Raw genomic sequence first — 15,732 nt, forward strand, 5'->3', positions numbered from 1 at the left:
TCTTGCTTACAATACTCCTGCTAATGCATCCCAGAATGATGTTTGCTTTTTTTGCATGGAAATTGCCTTACAAATTCTGACCGGCTGCTATATAATTGATATGGCACACTTACTCGTTTTGCCCTAGTGGTTTTTTTTTTATTATTATGATTAGTTGTCCCCATTAGTGCCCAAAATGTGCTAGGTACTGGTCAAATGCAAAAGGCACAGTCTGTACCCTGTAAAACACATATGTATTTTGTAATAACTGTTTCATTTTTGCCAAAATACATTTGTTGAAGTGGACATTGACTTTAGTACAGGGTAAGGCTAGCCAGACTTCTTGCCAAACACTGAGATACTCATTGACTGCATATTAAATCATGTGTTTGTAACTGGTAGTGGCTACTCTTGAAAGGAGATATGTGTGCTAATATTGTAGGCACTGGCACTATTCTTATTTATTTGTATTATTGAAGCAAGTAGGAGCCCTAGTTCTGGATCTGGACCCCATCATGCTAATGTTTGTTTATTTTAAAAAAATTATAGCTCAACATTTTAGTCAGTTGGAACTGGGCAGTTCTTCCACAGAAAACGTTGTTAAAAATGAAATGTGGAACCACTGCAGAGTCAGAAGAAATGACCTTGTTCTGTGTTGTTTTTCTGTTTACACTTTTCTTTGTAGTTTTTCTGTTTTGGGGAAAATTAATTTGGCCATTCCCTGTTGCTCTTGCCACATCCTATAATTTGAAATGGCTTTCTGGAGGCGGTTTTCCTGTCTGAAAAGAGTTGTTGTGTATAATTCTTAGACTATTGGAAAGAGACATCATCTTAAATAGGCATAGGCATCTGTCACCTTAGTATCTGAATGTCTCGGGGAGAACAAAAATCACTGTAGGCCAATGATCTAACTATCCTCTGTTTTTTCCCAGGACTCCTGGGGCTATCTCTTAACAGATTTATTTCTCTTCCTCCTTTTCTCATTCTTTACTGTTTTTACTTGTAGCTGTGAGAAAGCTAAATCAAATACATATGTTTTATTTTTCATTCTGAAGGCAGTGCGTTTTGTGGGCATTTTTATCTTCTCTAATGAGTTCCATAGCTTTGGTCCTGGTGCCAAAAAAGCTGTTGCCTGCTCTTATAAGCTTCACCCTTGAGGTTGAACATCATGGTTTCTACAGAATAGAGCTTTGATGGATGATTCCAACTCCTCTATCTTCGGTTAACTCTAAATTTTTCTTTAGATTACTGAAAAGGAGCTCTTTTAACTGATGGCTCAATAATAATGGGACTGTAGTTGCTATTGACAAAGTTTCTGTCAGTATTGCTCGGATGTGAAATGTATTTACAGAGTATTTAGATTCAAAGTTATCTGTTTTGTTAATATCGATTTCCCTATGTAACATAAGATTGAAAGTATTTATAGTGACCAAATGTTGAATATTACATTGCTTAAATTTTGTATGTTGATATATGTATTTTTAGTTGTTTTACTTACTAGTTTACTGTGCATGAATTGTATTGGTTAATGTGTAATAAACATACAGTTTCTCCATCTAATAAAGTTGCTGTAGTTTTACCACAGTTTGTGAAGCAAAGTTGTCACATGGGAGAAAAGATAAGCTATGGTCTCTATATTGATTATTTGATTCTGAAAAAGTAAGACCAATTTCCAAATACCGGGGACTCATCTCTGTGTCAAGATTCTAAAATACTGTCAAATATGTGCTTATTCTCCTGGTTTCTGAGCCACAAGTAGTTGAGGTTTTGTCATCTTGATTCTGCAAAGCTGAAAACAAATACTGTAGGATTTCACAGCATCTTGAAAAAGAAAAGGAGGACTTGTGGCACCTTAGAGACTCTAAGTACTCCTTTTCTTTTTGCGAATACAGACTAACAGGGCTGCTACTCTGAAACAGCATCTTGTGTATATTTGGTGAGAAAATGGTGTTGGCTCTCTCATGAGAGAGAATGAAAACTACAGCTAGTAAATGTGAGAAAAAGAACACTTTGTACACTTAGTGTATAGAATATTAGCCTAAGGAAAACTATAAATTGTCACTGTTCTTAGCCATGATACTCCATATATACACCTCTACCCCGATATAACGCTGTCCTTGGGAGCCAAAAAAATCTTACCGTGTTATAGGTGAAACCGCGTTATATTGAACTTTCTTTGATCCACTGGAGCGTGCAGCACACCCCCCCGCCCCTCCCAAAGGAGTGCTGCTTTACTGCGTTATATCTGAATTCATGTTATATTGGGTTGCATTATATCGGGGTAGAGGTGAAGTTTTAGATGTCTTCATTTAATCCTAGAATCCTGTTCCAACATGTTTACAAAGATTATGGGGGCATTCCACTGTCTGCTAAAAATAGTAGTGATAGATGGGAGGGCATGGCTTGGGCAAGTAGAGAGCCATGTATGGTATGTACTCGCACACATACCTCCACCCTTCAGGTGTGTCTACACTATACTTGCCTAAACAGTGCCTCAGTGATTATACTGCTGTTTATACCCATGCTAGGGGCTCTCGGCTGTCAGCCCTGCCTGGGGTGGCCGGGCTGCAGGCTGTCAGACCCGCACTTACATCGCCTGTAGCACTTACGTTGCCCCACGGTGACAGCTTGGGCTTTCAAAGGCAGCAACAGGGGATGTAAGCATAAATAAATAAAAAGATTTTGCAGTCCCTTCAAAAGTGTCTGGCGGTCCGGATTTTGCCTGCAGTCCGCCTGTTGACTACCACATTGTAAAGTATACAAGGACCTCTATTTTGTATCTTCTGCTTTGCATTAGAAATTCAGGTCTAGTCTATGTGGTTGGTTTTTTTTAGCTCCATGGACAGCTAAAGATCTAGTAAACTTGACATTAGACACAAGTGAAACCTGATTGAGGGGGAAATTATTTTTATTCAGTCTGTTTAAATCTTTTTCATTTCCCATTTAACCTGGGAATTACAGGCAAAAATATCTTTTAAACATTAAAAATGCTTGCTCCTTCAATCAAAGGTTGCAAGACCTCAAAATTCAGAGGATAACTGAAAAGATCACATTGTAAGCTCTTTGGGACAAGTTACGTGTCTTCCTTAATTTTTGTGTACTACATTGTGGGCACCACTATAAATACCTACTATTTGTAAGGGAAAGACAAGCAGATTTTTTTTTTTTTTTTAGAAAAATCAAGTTTTTTTTAATGCATAGGAAGCAAAAAAAAAGTATGCCCATCATTAGCAGTATATTTTCAAACTAAAAAGAAATTCCTGTACAAATGGAATTAGTGAAAATCTGTATGGAAGATTTACTTTTTTTACACTGTTTAGAAAGGGGAAGGATGTCACTATGGAATATAGGACTTTGAATGCAGCAGGGAATAAGATATAATAGGTTAGTTCCACTAGCCTGGCAAAATACCATATTTTAATTCAGTGCTTCTAAATTTTTTTTCCAGAGGTGGATTCTTTCATCGATCACCTTTCCTAGCAGTCCTGTTCCCTTATCTTTCCTCCAACTGCAGTGTTTAATACGAAAAATTAATATCAGGGTAGCATTAAAGTTATGAGGAAAAGATGCTTTAATGTGACTGGTGCAGATGTAAGCCTGGTTGCTTCTTCCTCCACATTTTATGCTTACAAGTATCAAATCTCCCCTTATTTGCTTGTAGACTCATCTATTTTAAATTTCCTTGGTTATTGCTGTTGTCTGTCTTTCAGTTTGTCTGACTCTCGTAAATGTTGATGTGTGCAAATACAATCATATAGAAACGATATACAAAAACATGAAGCACCGAAGAGGGGTGTGCGTAGTTGCTTAAGTAATTTTTGTTAGACAAAAAACCCCAATCCTCTGGTACTCTTCAGAGTCCTGGATTGGGCTGCTGCTCATAGGAAATATTACTGTTCAAAGACTCCTTTGCCATTGTGAGAAATGTGGCTCTTTGGACTACAATTTGAGAACTGCTGGTTTAGATTTTTGTGCTGCTTGAACTTCCTAGTATTAAACTACTGAACTAAGTTTTGTAACTTTTTCAAGGAATGCTTCTGAGGCCACTGGTAAAGGAGACCAATTCTGCAGTGCTTTATAAATAATAAAAATGAAGCAAAAAATGTAAAATATATACAGTAAGGTTAAGTTGCATGGAAACACAATCAGGACGATGATACAAGTGGTAAGAGAGGCCACCAGTGAACTGACAAATGCTGAAGAAGTGCTGGAAGGAGCATTCTGACAAAGTGCTGAACTCTGTAGTTCATCCAGATGCAAGCATTCTATGTACGCTGGATGAACAGGGCAGCTTGCAAGGCAGAATAGATATTAGCACTGAATCACCATCAGAAAAAGAAATAGAGCAGTGAAGCAGTTAAAACAATGGGAAAGCTGCGGGCATAGATAATATAATAGTTGAGCAGCTAAAACCTCATGGGACAAGTGCTATCAAAGCATTAGGAGAAATACTTTAAAAGGTTTGGGAGCATGAGGGAGGTACTGGATGACGGGCTGAAGGTAATAGTTGTATCAGTGCTGAAGAAAAGCAGTCCTCCCAATCCAAATAATTATAGATGTACAGGCTTATTATTAGTTCCAGGAAGAATGATGAAAATAATTATTAACGAATTAAGGGTCAGTTTTCGAGGATGTAGCAGGCGAAGAACAGTGCAGCTTTAGACCAGGTCAAAGTTGCATTGTTCAGATATACCCACTCTGACAGTTATTTGGGGGAGGGTAAGAATGGGAATTGAAGATGTTTGTTGTTTTCATTGACTTCACTAAGGCGTTTGCTTTGGAAGGATGCATTATGGAAAGGAGTAAAAACCTATGGAGTTCCACATAGGATAACTGCAGTTATAAAAGTTATGTATGGAAACTCCCAGAGTGCCATAAGAATTGGTGGTAAATTAAGCAGCTGTTTCAAGTCAAAGTTTGGTATAAAATAAGGGGGCCTGAAATCACCATGGCCTTTCATCATGTTCTTAAATTGGATATTAAGAATGGTAGATGAGTTGGAGGGCATGACATTGGGTGATCTAGAGTTAAGCTCTTCAGCTGATGCGGATGACATCCTACAACTGTCAGACACATTTGAATTGATGATGGTACTCTTTCCTACATTGGAAATGGGTGTAGTTGACTTGGACTTACAATTACTTTCTTGTCTTGGCACTTATTGTACCTTGGAAAAGGGACAATATGTAGAAATGCAGCAGTGGTAAAGTCATAGAACAAATAATACCTTATGTGCACTTAGGAAGCTTCATCTGTACTGATGGTTCCAGCAAAAATGAGGTTAAAAGGAGATGTACATTGGCTACAAGTGCTGCTCAGAAGTTGACGAAATTATGCACTGATAAAAATGTGTTTGGTACGAAAGTGAAAAATTATCAAACCAATATAACAATGGTATTGTTTTATGGTCTGGAAGCAGCACCATTAAATGAAACAAACATCAGAAGGCTGGAGACAATAGAGATAAGAGTTTTTTGGAAGATGGCAGGTATAAAGTGGAATGATTTTAAGACACTTGAAGTTAGGAGGAGAGTAGGATGTGAAACTAAGTACGGGATTGGCTGCAGTCAAAAGATTACAGTGGTGGGGATGCTGTACAAGACAAACAGATGATAGGCTCTCACAGAAAATAACGCAAACACAACCAACATCAGTCAGACCTAGAGGCCAACCACCGATTAGATGGCAGGACATTGCGCTCAGGGATTTGACCAGGCTGGGTTTAATGGAGGAACAAACCATGGACAGAAGTGAATTGTGATGCTGTACTGCTTGCTCCCTGTGTCTGCAAAGATGCTTCTGGGGAAGGGGAGAGGAGGAGGAGAAGAAACATGCTGCTTAAAAACAGCTTAGAAAAATAAGTACTTAAATCTCTACTTATCTCTAGTTAGCACATTTAATCATAGAGGATCTTAAAGTTCTTGACAAACTATGATGTCTATTTATATATAATCAGCAAATTCGGAGTAAATTATGCCACCCTTCTAATGAGCACATAGTAACACTGGGCCCTAATTTAGGAATGAAAATGAAGAGCAGTGTTTCCGTTTTCAACTGAATAGGGGATTTAGGCAGAATGATCCATGTTAGAATAGCAAAAAATGTTGGAATTTATACCAGCTAGAAGTTGGAAGCTTTGTTTAACATCTCTCATGAAAGAGGGCAACATCCCATATTGGGCAATTGTTTCATTACTGATTCAGAGGAAAGCAACCATCTACGAATTGTCATCAGTTGCTGTAGTCCCCATGAGTTTTCCTTGGAGGTCTCTCATTTAAAGAATTAGCTCCATCACAGTTGGTTTCTGAGACCTAATGAAGTCTCATTGTGAGGTGTTATGACTGTCCAGGGAAACGAAACAGTCTTTTCACCAAACTTCCCATAATATTAACTTTTTGTTGAGTGGGTGATAAGCTTTTCTACAATGGTTTACAGATGTCTGAGGGATACACAGGAGATTTTTCCAATAATACCTGGAATAGTTATACTGGTATAAACTTATTCCACAGTAAGGGTCATTTTTGTAGCTTAGCTTAAATCACTTCTAATACAACATAAGCTAAACCAGAAAAAGGTACTCTTATAGTGGAATATGAGTGCCCAGACCGGGAGTTACACTGGTATAACTGTAACAGTTTAAATTCACACCCTGCCTTATACCAGTATAACTTCCTGTGCCAGAAGTCCTAGTTGAAGTACAGGTGTACATACAGTAATATGATTATTATGTATTATTTACACATCCTTGTAAGTATGTTCCCAAATATAGTAAAACTTGGGCTGTTGTTTAAAGCTTTTAATGTAAAATGAATAGCTACAGAATGCTACAGATTTCAGGTGACAATCTGACATAATCTGATGAAGTTTTGTGCAGACTTTGATTCCATATAACAAATTAGAATTAAGAAAATATATTAATATAAAAAATTAGGTATAAAGACCCATCTCTATGTGCACGGCTTACATTAGTATAAATAGGAATTGAGGGCTTGGTGTTTAGTTTTCTACGGTGTGTTTCCCCCATGTGGTGGTAAATTTTCATTTACATTGCCTATAATGGAGCATTGTAATGGAAATTATCATTAAACATAAGCATGCATGAGTGTGTGAATTGTTTTTGAGTTTACTGGTGAATCTTATCATTTCTGTCATAATTTTAGAAGTTGGTGTCCGTTGAATGAATAGTTTAAGAAACAAACTCCTGACATACAAGTATCAGCATAAAGAAGGACATGAGAGAATAAGTTTCAGAGTAATAGCTGTGTTAGTCTGTACTCGCAAAAAGAAAAGGAGTACTTGTGGCACCTTAGAGACTAACCAATTTATTTGAGCATAAGCTTTCGTGAGCTACAGCTCACTTCATCGGATGCATACTGTGGAAACTGCAGAAGACATTATATACACAGAGACCATGAAACAATACCTCCTCCCACCCCACTCTCCTGCTGATAATAGCTTATCTAAAGTGATCACTCTTACAATGTGTATGATAATCAAGCTGGCCCATTTCCAGCACAAATCCAGGTTTTCTCACCCCCTGCCCCCCCCGCCACAAACTCACTCTCCCGCTGGTAATAGCCCATCCAAAGTGACCACTCTCTTTACAATGTGTATGATAATCAAGGTGGGCCATTTCCAGCACAAATCCAGGTTTTCTCACCTCCCCCCCCCGCCTTTCAAAAAACCACACACACAAACTCACTCTCTGCTGGTAATAGCTTATCCAAAGTGACCACTCTCCTTACAATGTGTATGAAAATCAAGGTGGGCCATTTCCAGCTTGTGCCACACGCTCTCAAAGAAACTGCGGAATCACCTGATCAACATCCTCTACAGCAAACAGGGAAAGATTAAGAATGAGCTCTCAAAAATGGATACTCTCATAAAAAACCAACCTTCCACACAAACTTCCTCGTGGCTGGAATTTACTAAAACTAGACAAGCCATTTACAACACACACTTTGCTTCTCTACAAAAGAAAAAGGACATTAAACTTTCTAAACTACTACATGCTACAAGGCGCCACAGCAATGGTTCCCTCAACCCACCCAGCAATATTGTTAACCTATCCAACTATGCTGGTGCCCAGCAGAAGCAGCTGTCCTATCTCGGGGCCTCTCCTTCTGCCCCTCCACCCCCACGAACATGATACAGTTCTGTGGTGACCTAGAATCCTATTTTCGATGTCTCCGACTCAAGGAATATTTCCAAAATACCTCTGAACAACATACTAATCCACAGAGGCCTCCCTACCAACATTACAAAAAGAAGGATTCTAGGTGGACTCCTCCTGAAGTTCGAAACAGCAGAGTGGACTTCTACATAGAGTGCTTCCACCGACGTGCACGGGCTGAAATTGTGGAAAAGCGGCATCACTTGCCCCATAATCTCAGTCGTGCAGAACACAATGCCATCCACAGCCTCAGAAACAACTCTGACATCATAATCAAAAAGGCTGACAAAGGAGGTGCTGTTGTCATCATGAATAGGTCGGAATATGAACAAGAGGCTGCTCAGCAGCTCTCCAACACCACTTTCTACAAGCCATTACCCTATGATCCCACTGAGAGTTACCAAAAGCAACTACAGCATTTGGTCAAGAGACTTCCTGAAAAAGCACAAGATAAAATCCGCACAGACACACCCCTGGAACCCAGACCTGGGATATTCTATCTACTACCCAAGATCCATAAACCTGGAAATCCTGGGTGCCCCATCATCTCTGGCATTGGCACCCTGACAGCAGAATTGTCTGGCTGTGTAGACTCCCTCCTCAGGCCCTACGCTACCAGCACTCCCAGCTACCTTCGAGACACCACTGACTTCCTGAGGAAACTACAATCCATCGGTGATCTTCCTGATGACACCATCCTGGCCACTATGGATGTGGAAGCCCTCTACACCAACATTCCACACAAAGATGGACTACAAGCCGTCAAAAACACTATCCCCGATAATGTCACGGCTAACCTGGTGGCTGAACTTGGTGACTTTGTCCTTACCCATAACTATTTTACATTTGGGGACAATGTATACCTTCAGATCAGCGGCACTGCTATGGGTACCCGCATGGCCCCACAGTATGCCAACATTTTTATGGCTGATTTAGAACAATGCTTCCTCAACTCTCGTCCCCTAATGCCCCTACTCTACTTGCGCTATATTGATGACATCTTCATCATCTGGACCCATGGAAAAGAAGCCCTTGAGGAATTCCACCATGATTTCAACAATTTCCATCCACCATCAACCTCAGCCTGGTCCAGTCCACACAAGAGATCCACTTCCTGGACACTACAGTGCTAATAAACAATGGTCACATAAACACCACCCTATACCGGAAACCTACTGACCGCTATTCCTACCTACATGCCTCCAGCTTTCACCCTGACCACACCACACAATCCATCGTCTACAGCCAAGCTCTGCGATACAACTGCATTTGCTCCAACCCCTCAGACAGAGACAAACACCGACAAGATCTCTATCAAGCATTCTTACAACTACAATACCCACCTGCGGAAGTGAAGAAACAGATTGATAGAGCCAGAAGAGTTCCCAGAAGTCACCTACTATAGGACAGGCCTAACAAAGAAAATAACAGAACGCCACTAGCCGTCACCTTCAGCCCCCAACTAAAACCCCTCCAATGCATTATTAAGGATCTACAACCTATCCTGAAGGATGACCCAACACTCTCACAAATCTTGGGAGACAGGCCGGTCCTTGCCTACAGACAGCCCCCCAACCTGAAGCAAATACTCACCAACAACCACATACCACACAACAGAACCACTAACCCAGGAACCTATCCTTGCAACAAAGCTCGTTGCCAACTGTGCCCACATATCTATTCAGGGGACACCATCACAGGGCCTAATAACATCAGCCACGCTATCAGAGGCTCGTTCACCTGCACATCCACCAATGTGATATATGCCATCATGTGCCAGCAATGCCCCTCTGCCATGTACATTGGTCAAACTGGACAATCTCTACGTAAAAGAATAAATGGACACAAATCAGATGTCAAGAATTCTAACATTCATAAACCAGTCGGAGAACACTTCAATCTCTCTGGTCACGCAATCACAGACATGAAGGTCGCTATCTTACAACAAAAAAACTTCAAATCCAGACTCCAGCAAGAAACTGCTGACTTGGAATTCATTTGCAAATTGGATACTATTAATTTAGGCTTAAATAGAGACTGGGAGTGGCTAAGTCATTATGCAAGGTAGCCTATTTCCCCTTGTTTTTTTCTACCCTCCCCCCCCCCCCCCCCCGACGTTCTGGTTAAACTTGGATTTATGCTGGAAATGGCCCAACTTGATTATCATGCACATTGTAAGGAGAGTGGTCAGTTTGGATGAGCTATTGCCAGCAGGAGAGTGAGTTTGTGTGTGTGTGTGTGGGGGTGATAAAACCTGGATTTGTGCTGGAAATGGCCCACCTTGATTATCATACACATTGTAAAGAGAGTGGTCACTTTGGATGGGCTATTACCAGCAGGAGAGTGAGTTTGTGTGTGTGTGTGGTGGGGGGGGGGAGGGGGCGGAGGGTGAGAAAACCTGGATTTGTGCTGGAAATGGGCTACCTTGATTATCATACACATTGTAAGGAGAGTGATCACTTTAGATAAGCTGTTACTAGCAGGAGAGTTGGGTGGGAGGAGATATTGTTTCATGGTCTCTATATATAATGTCTTCTGCAGTTTTCACAGTATGCATCTGATGAAGTGAGCTGTAGCTCACGAAAGCTTATGCTCAAATAAATTGGTTAGTCTCTAAGGTGCCACAAGTACTCCTTTTCTTTATGAGAGAATAAGGATGCTTCTTAGAAAGATAGTTTGCGTTTCAAAAGTCAGACCATCATATAGTAAAAACAAGTGACCATGCTTGTTTCTTTTAAGGTAATAGTTCTTTTTAGGTCCTTGCTATATGGCATCGACTGATTTGTAAAGATAGAGAGCCATTGATTTGAATTTTGCTCTTCAACAGCAGAATAAAGGCCTTGTCTGCTCTGACAAATTACACAATTTTAACTACATTGAGATAGCTAAAGGGGTACAACCCCCCCCCAGTTGTGAATACAGTGGTACTGGTATAAATGTGTTTGTACTGATATAGCTTGTTTGTATAGAGGAAGGGAAACAATCTATAATGGTATAACTGCATCAATACTAGGGGTTGTACCAGTATAACTATATTGGTTTACAAAAAAGAATGATTCCTGAACTAACGTAGAATTCTGTGCCAGACATGAATTCTGCGTGGTCGCAGTGATGCATAATTCGCCCAGGAGTAAGTGCACCAGTGGCCTAACTTCTCAAGTTTTTTGTGGACATCCTTGCAGAGGAGAGTTTTATGGAGGGATTAGAAGGAGGATAAAAAGGAGATATGGGGATGTTTACGGGGAATTCTTTGCAATTGCGAGGTCGGCATGGGAAAAAGTATGAAGGAGCTTGTTTGAAAATGTAATAAATGGACAACGGAAGCTGACATCACTATGTTTATCTGTGGCATTGCTTTAAAAGCAATATGCACATTCTGGAGCAAGAAACAATCAGCTATCACTAAAGTTTTTATTATTAATATAGAAAACAAAATATGTATAAGGTGTGCTCTTCAGAGCAGGAAGTATGCCTTAGAAAGCACTTAGCATGTTGTGGGCATGCCTGGAATTAAATAATAGGAATAGGAATAAGAATATTACTGAAAACAAGGAAATTCAGAGTTTAGGCTGAAACTCCTTAAGGAGTACATTCAAGTATTTAAGCCCAAAATTCAGACTCTGAAATATTCATATTTTGTAATTATTTCCCTTCAAAATCCACTAAATTAATTATTAAAAATATTTCTCTATCATGAAATTAAAATAACTATTGCTTATTCTCATTTCTTGAGTATTTAAAATACTGCTTTCTTACAATGTCAACTGCTTACAGGTGCAGTAGCAAAAAGCACAGATTCTTTGGGGGAGGGAAGGTGGATGAGGGACAAAAATATTTGAATGATCTAGAAATCTGTCTGAGCAACAGGGTTTTACTCCTCAGTGTAGTGAGAACTCTTCAAGAGAGAGGTAGAAAGATTCATTCATGTGAAAGAAAGTGGTGCTTACTGTACCTGCAGGAGTCATAAGGTTAGCAATAAAGCAGAATATATTTTCCAATTATCAGGGTTTATGTAAGAGGCCAGAATCTATAGAAAATGTATGAGATTATGTAAAGTTGCGTGATTTAAATAAGGGGAAAAAGTGGATCACGATACACTTGGTAGGGCACCAAAGCTTTGCTGTTGAAAAGCATTTCTATGTTTGTTAGTTTCTCAGGAGTCTTGGGCTTTGCTGGCTGGCTGTTGCTGCCATTGGTGTTATAGTTCATGTGCTTGTGGGAAAACTTGACATGAGTTCAATAGCTGGATGGCTTCCAAGCTGAAGTAGGGATCTTCCATTAAGTATTGATCCACTATTGGCCTAATGCTCAGATTAGTCTATTATTTTCTGCATCAGTAGAGCAGCTGGCCCAACAGTACATGTGAAGAAAGTAAAATGCTTTGGAGTGGCCTTTCCTATCTCATGTGAAATGTAACACTCAGGCTTTGTCTACATTGTGCAGCTTTTAGCGACACGGCTGTGCTGCTAAAAGGCATGCAGTGTAGCTGCTGTTTGTAGGCAGGAGAGAGCTCTCCCGCCGACAAAAAACTTTCACTCCCAACGAGCGGCGGTAGCTTTTTCGGCAGGAGAGTACTCTTGCTGACAAAGCACTGTTCACACTGGTGCTTTTTGTCGACAAAACTTAACACGTTTGAATGACAAAAGTTTTGTCATTCGGTTGCCAGTGTAGACAAAGCCTCAACGTTTTGAGAACAGTATTTCCCATTTTCAGATAGAAGCTCTTAATTCTAGTTCAGAATTCATTCACATTGAAAAAATATTGAATTATTCATTAAAAAATCAGCATTTTTACCAGTCTAATTCATGGATAAGAGTTTAAAAATGCAAGATTATTATGCTAAATCTGTAAACCTGTATAATAACATCTACAAAACTGAAATGGTGTATCTTTTGTTTAATTCAGCACAGGAGTCTCCACAGAGTGATTATGCATACGAGGTGTGAAGTGTAATCTAGGTACCATAGGTAAGTTAAAGGTGAACTACAACACTTTGTACATATGTATCCCAAATTTTTTTCTTTATTTACTTTCTCAATACTTCATTCAGGTTTCCATGTTTGCTCTGTAAGATCTGGTAGCTTCAAAATTGTCTGAAATATTGCTCAGTGTTGCTTCAGGTGATGTTGATGTCACCAGTTGTTATAGGGTAAATGTGGAACACTGAACTCAAGACTAAGGCTACAAGAAAGGTTTACCAGTTATACTGTTATAACCCTTGTATAGACACTTTTACTTTGGCATAAGGATGGGTTTTTTTTGTTTCGCTTAAGCTCCTTTCCAAGTGACATAAGCTAAACTGAAGAAACTCACTCTAAGGCTATGTCTACACAACAACTTTTGTCGGTCAAAGGTGTGAGCAACATAAGTTTCAGAGACAGAAGCGCTGGTGGGGACAGTGCTATGTTGGTGGGAGATGCTCTCCTGCCAACATAGCTATCTCCACTTGTTGGGGGTCGTTTAATTATGCGAACGGGAGAGCTCTCCCATCGGCATAGAGCAGCTACACTGGAGACCTTAAAACAGCACAGCTGCAGCAGTACAGCTGTGCCACTGTAAGGTCTGCAGTGTAGACATAGTCTTGTACTGAAATAAGAGTCTCTATGTGGGAGATTATACTGGTGTAATTACATTGATTTAAATTTGTATCTTCGGCTATACTGAAATTTTTCCTATGTAGTTAATGCCTAAAGCACCGACCCTGTAAATGCTGACACACATGTATAACTTTATGTACAGCAAGTAGTCCTGTTGATTACGATGATACTATTCACAATGAGTAAAGTTAAACACACGTAAGTCTTTGTTTTATTTGAACCATAGCAGGTGAGTAAACAAGGAATGAGTTTTAATAATTTTTATTTTAGAATATAGTTGAGTTTGTTTCACATCTATATATTTTAGAGGCACTGGAGTCCCATTGGAGTCAATGGAACTAGAGTTATTCAGCATCTTTTGAAAATAAGGCCACTCATTTTTAAACTGTAGTTTTATTTAAATTCATAAAATCTCAAATCTTCACCTTTTTAAGAATAGTGTTTCAGGTTTAACTCTGACTTTACTGATTTTGAGCCACATTGTCATATAATTTACACATAAAATGTACTCACCTTAAAATTGTTTTCATCTATCTGGGAATTTTTTAAGTTAATTTAAAATTTACTGTTTAGTCACAAAACAGTAACAGCCACTTGTGCAATATATGCACAGTACCCTTTGATGCACTTCTGTTGGTTTGTACAGAAGAAGCTGCTAAAATTGACTTGTGAACAAGAATAAAGATAGGCTGGTGTGATTTTTAAAATGTTTTCTTTGATGTATAAAGATGGCCTATGGGTGTGGGGTTTGTTTTGTTTTATTTTTAAAAAGTTCAACTTGTTTTTTACATTAAAAATGCAGGTCTTCTCTGCTTTGTTTTTTCTGGATGGCAGAAGAATTAGTAGGGTTAAGACGTCATTTACCAAGAAGGATTACACTTACACAGCTGAGGCCTTGTCTACACAAGTTCCTGGTTTAAGTTAAATTAGCATAACATCACAACTTTAGTAATATAAATATAACTTTGTAGACTGGGCCTAACTAAAATCAGATTGAAAATGATTTTGTTAAACCAGTGCAAACCTGTTTAAAATTGGCTAAGAGCAGGTTAGTTTTGTGTCGACACTCAGAAATTTAACTGAATGCGTGATGTTGTGCCAGTTTAGTTAAATGAGTGCAATTTTGTGTATAGAAAAGACATACATTTACTTGTAAATGTAAACTAAACCAATTTAAATCAGTTTTCAACTAATGGCTGTACAGGGTTCTAGTATTTAAAACTTCCAGCGCCTGTTTAATTTAGACAGCTGGGAGAACGGATTTTTGTTCAACATTTCATGTCCTCACTCCTTCAGATAAGGGAAAAGAAAGCTTTAATCTTATTCTGTGGTTCGCCAAGGAGAACAAAAAACAAGGAACAACATGACTTGATATTCCTCATATTGTTAAGGATTTTTTTCTAAACAAGTATTAAAAAAACCTTTTTGAAGAAAGGGACAACTTTTCAGACGTTTGTTATGAATCTGAAAATAGCATAAAAAGGGATGGATGGCATGAACAAGCTCTTTTTCCTTAGTTCACATAAATAATGTTGATACACTCACTAATAAGGAAATAAACAAATAAATTTCAATCTGTCAGATAGATGGCCGGGGTTGCGGCTGTAGAAATGTGTCAGTGTTTGCCAACACATGAACAATAACCAGAAGGAAAAGCAATTTTATTTTTAAGCTTCTGAGAGAGTGTATTGAAGTGATAATGAAAACAAAGTATTAAAAGTTTATCAATTCCCATTCCCACCCCCCAAAGTACTTCTGTTTAGGCATGAGACTTTTAATTTTATTTTCACACCTTTTATTTTCCAGCATTGAAGAGAAGCTAATATAGTCTTTTTTTCTTAAGGTCAATTTTTTTTAACCCCATTGAGCTTTGTCAGTAAATGCCACATCTAAAGAGAGGCAGCTAGCTGCTGTATTCTAAAACGTTCATGAAAATGCTGAAGAGCTGACTGTAATCAGACGGTCCTCAATATGTGCCTACAT

General features: G+C 39.0%; 1 protein-coding gene across 8 annotated transcripts in view; it reads left to right on the forward strand.

Moving 5' to 3' along the window:
- NR2C1 (nuclear receptor subfamily 2 group C member 1) overlaps positions 1-15,732 on the forward strand; it is a 97,189-nt gene that overhangs the window by 2,269 nt on the left and 79,188 nt on the right. For 5 of the 8 annotated variants that reach the window (XM_077832186.1, XM_077832201.1, XM_077832194.1 and 2 more), the window contains exon 2: positions 13,058-13,119. The exons of 1 other annotated variant lie outside the window; for it this stretch is intronic. The gene's annotated coding sequence lies outside the window, so the exon portion shown is untranslated. The remainder of the gene's footprint in view (positions 1-13,057; positions 13,120-15,732) is intronic. 2 more of the 8 variants (XM_077832152.1, XM_077832171.1) reach the window with 1 other exon arrangement.

This window comes from Eretmochelys imbricata, chromosome 1 (genome assembly GCF_965152235.1).
Source record: "Eretmochelys imbricata isolate rEreImb1 chromosome 1, rEreImb1.hap1, whole genome shotgun sequence".
Lineage (NCBI taxonomy): Eukaryota > Metazoa > Chordata > Testudines > Cheloniidae > Eretmochelys > Eretmochelys imbricata.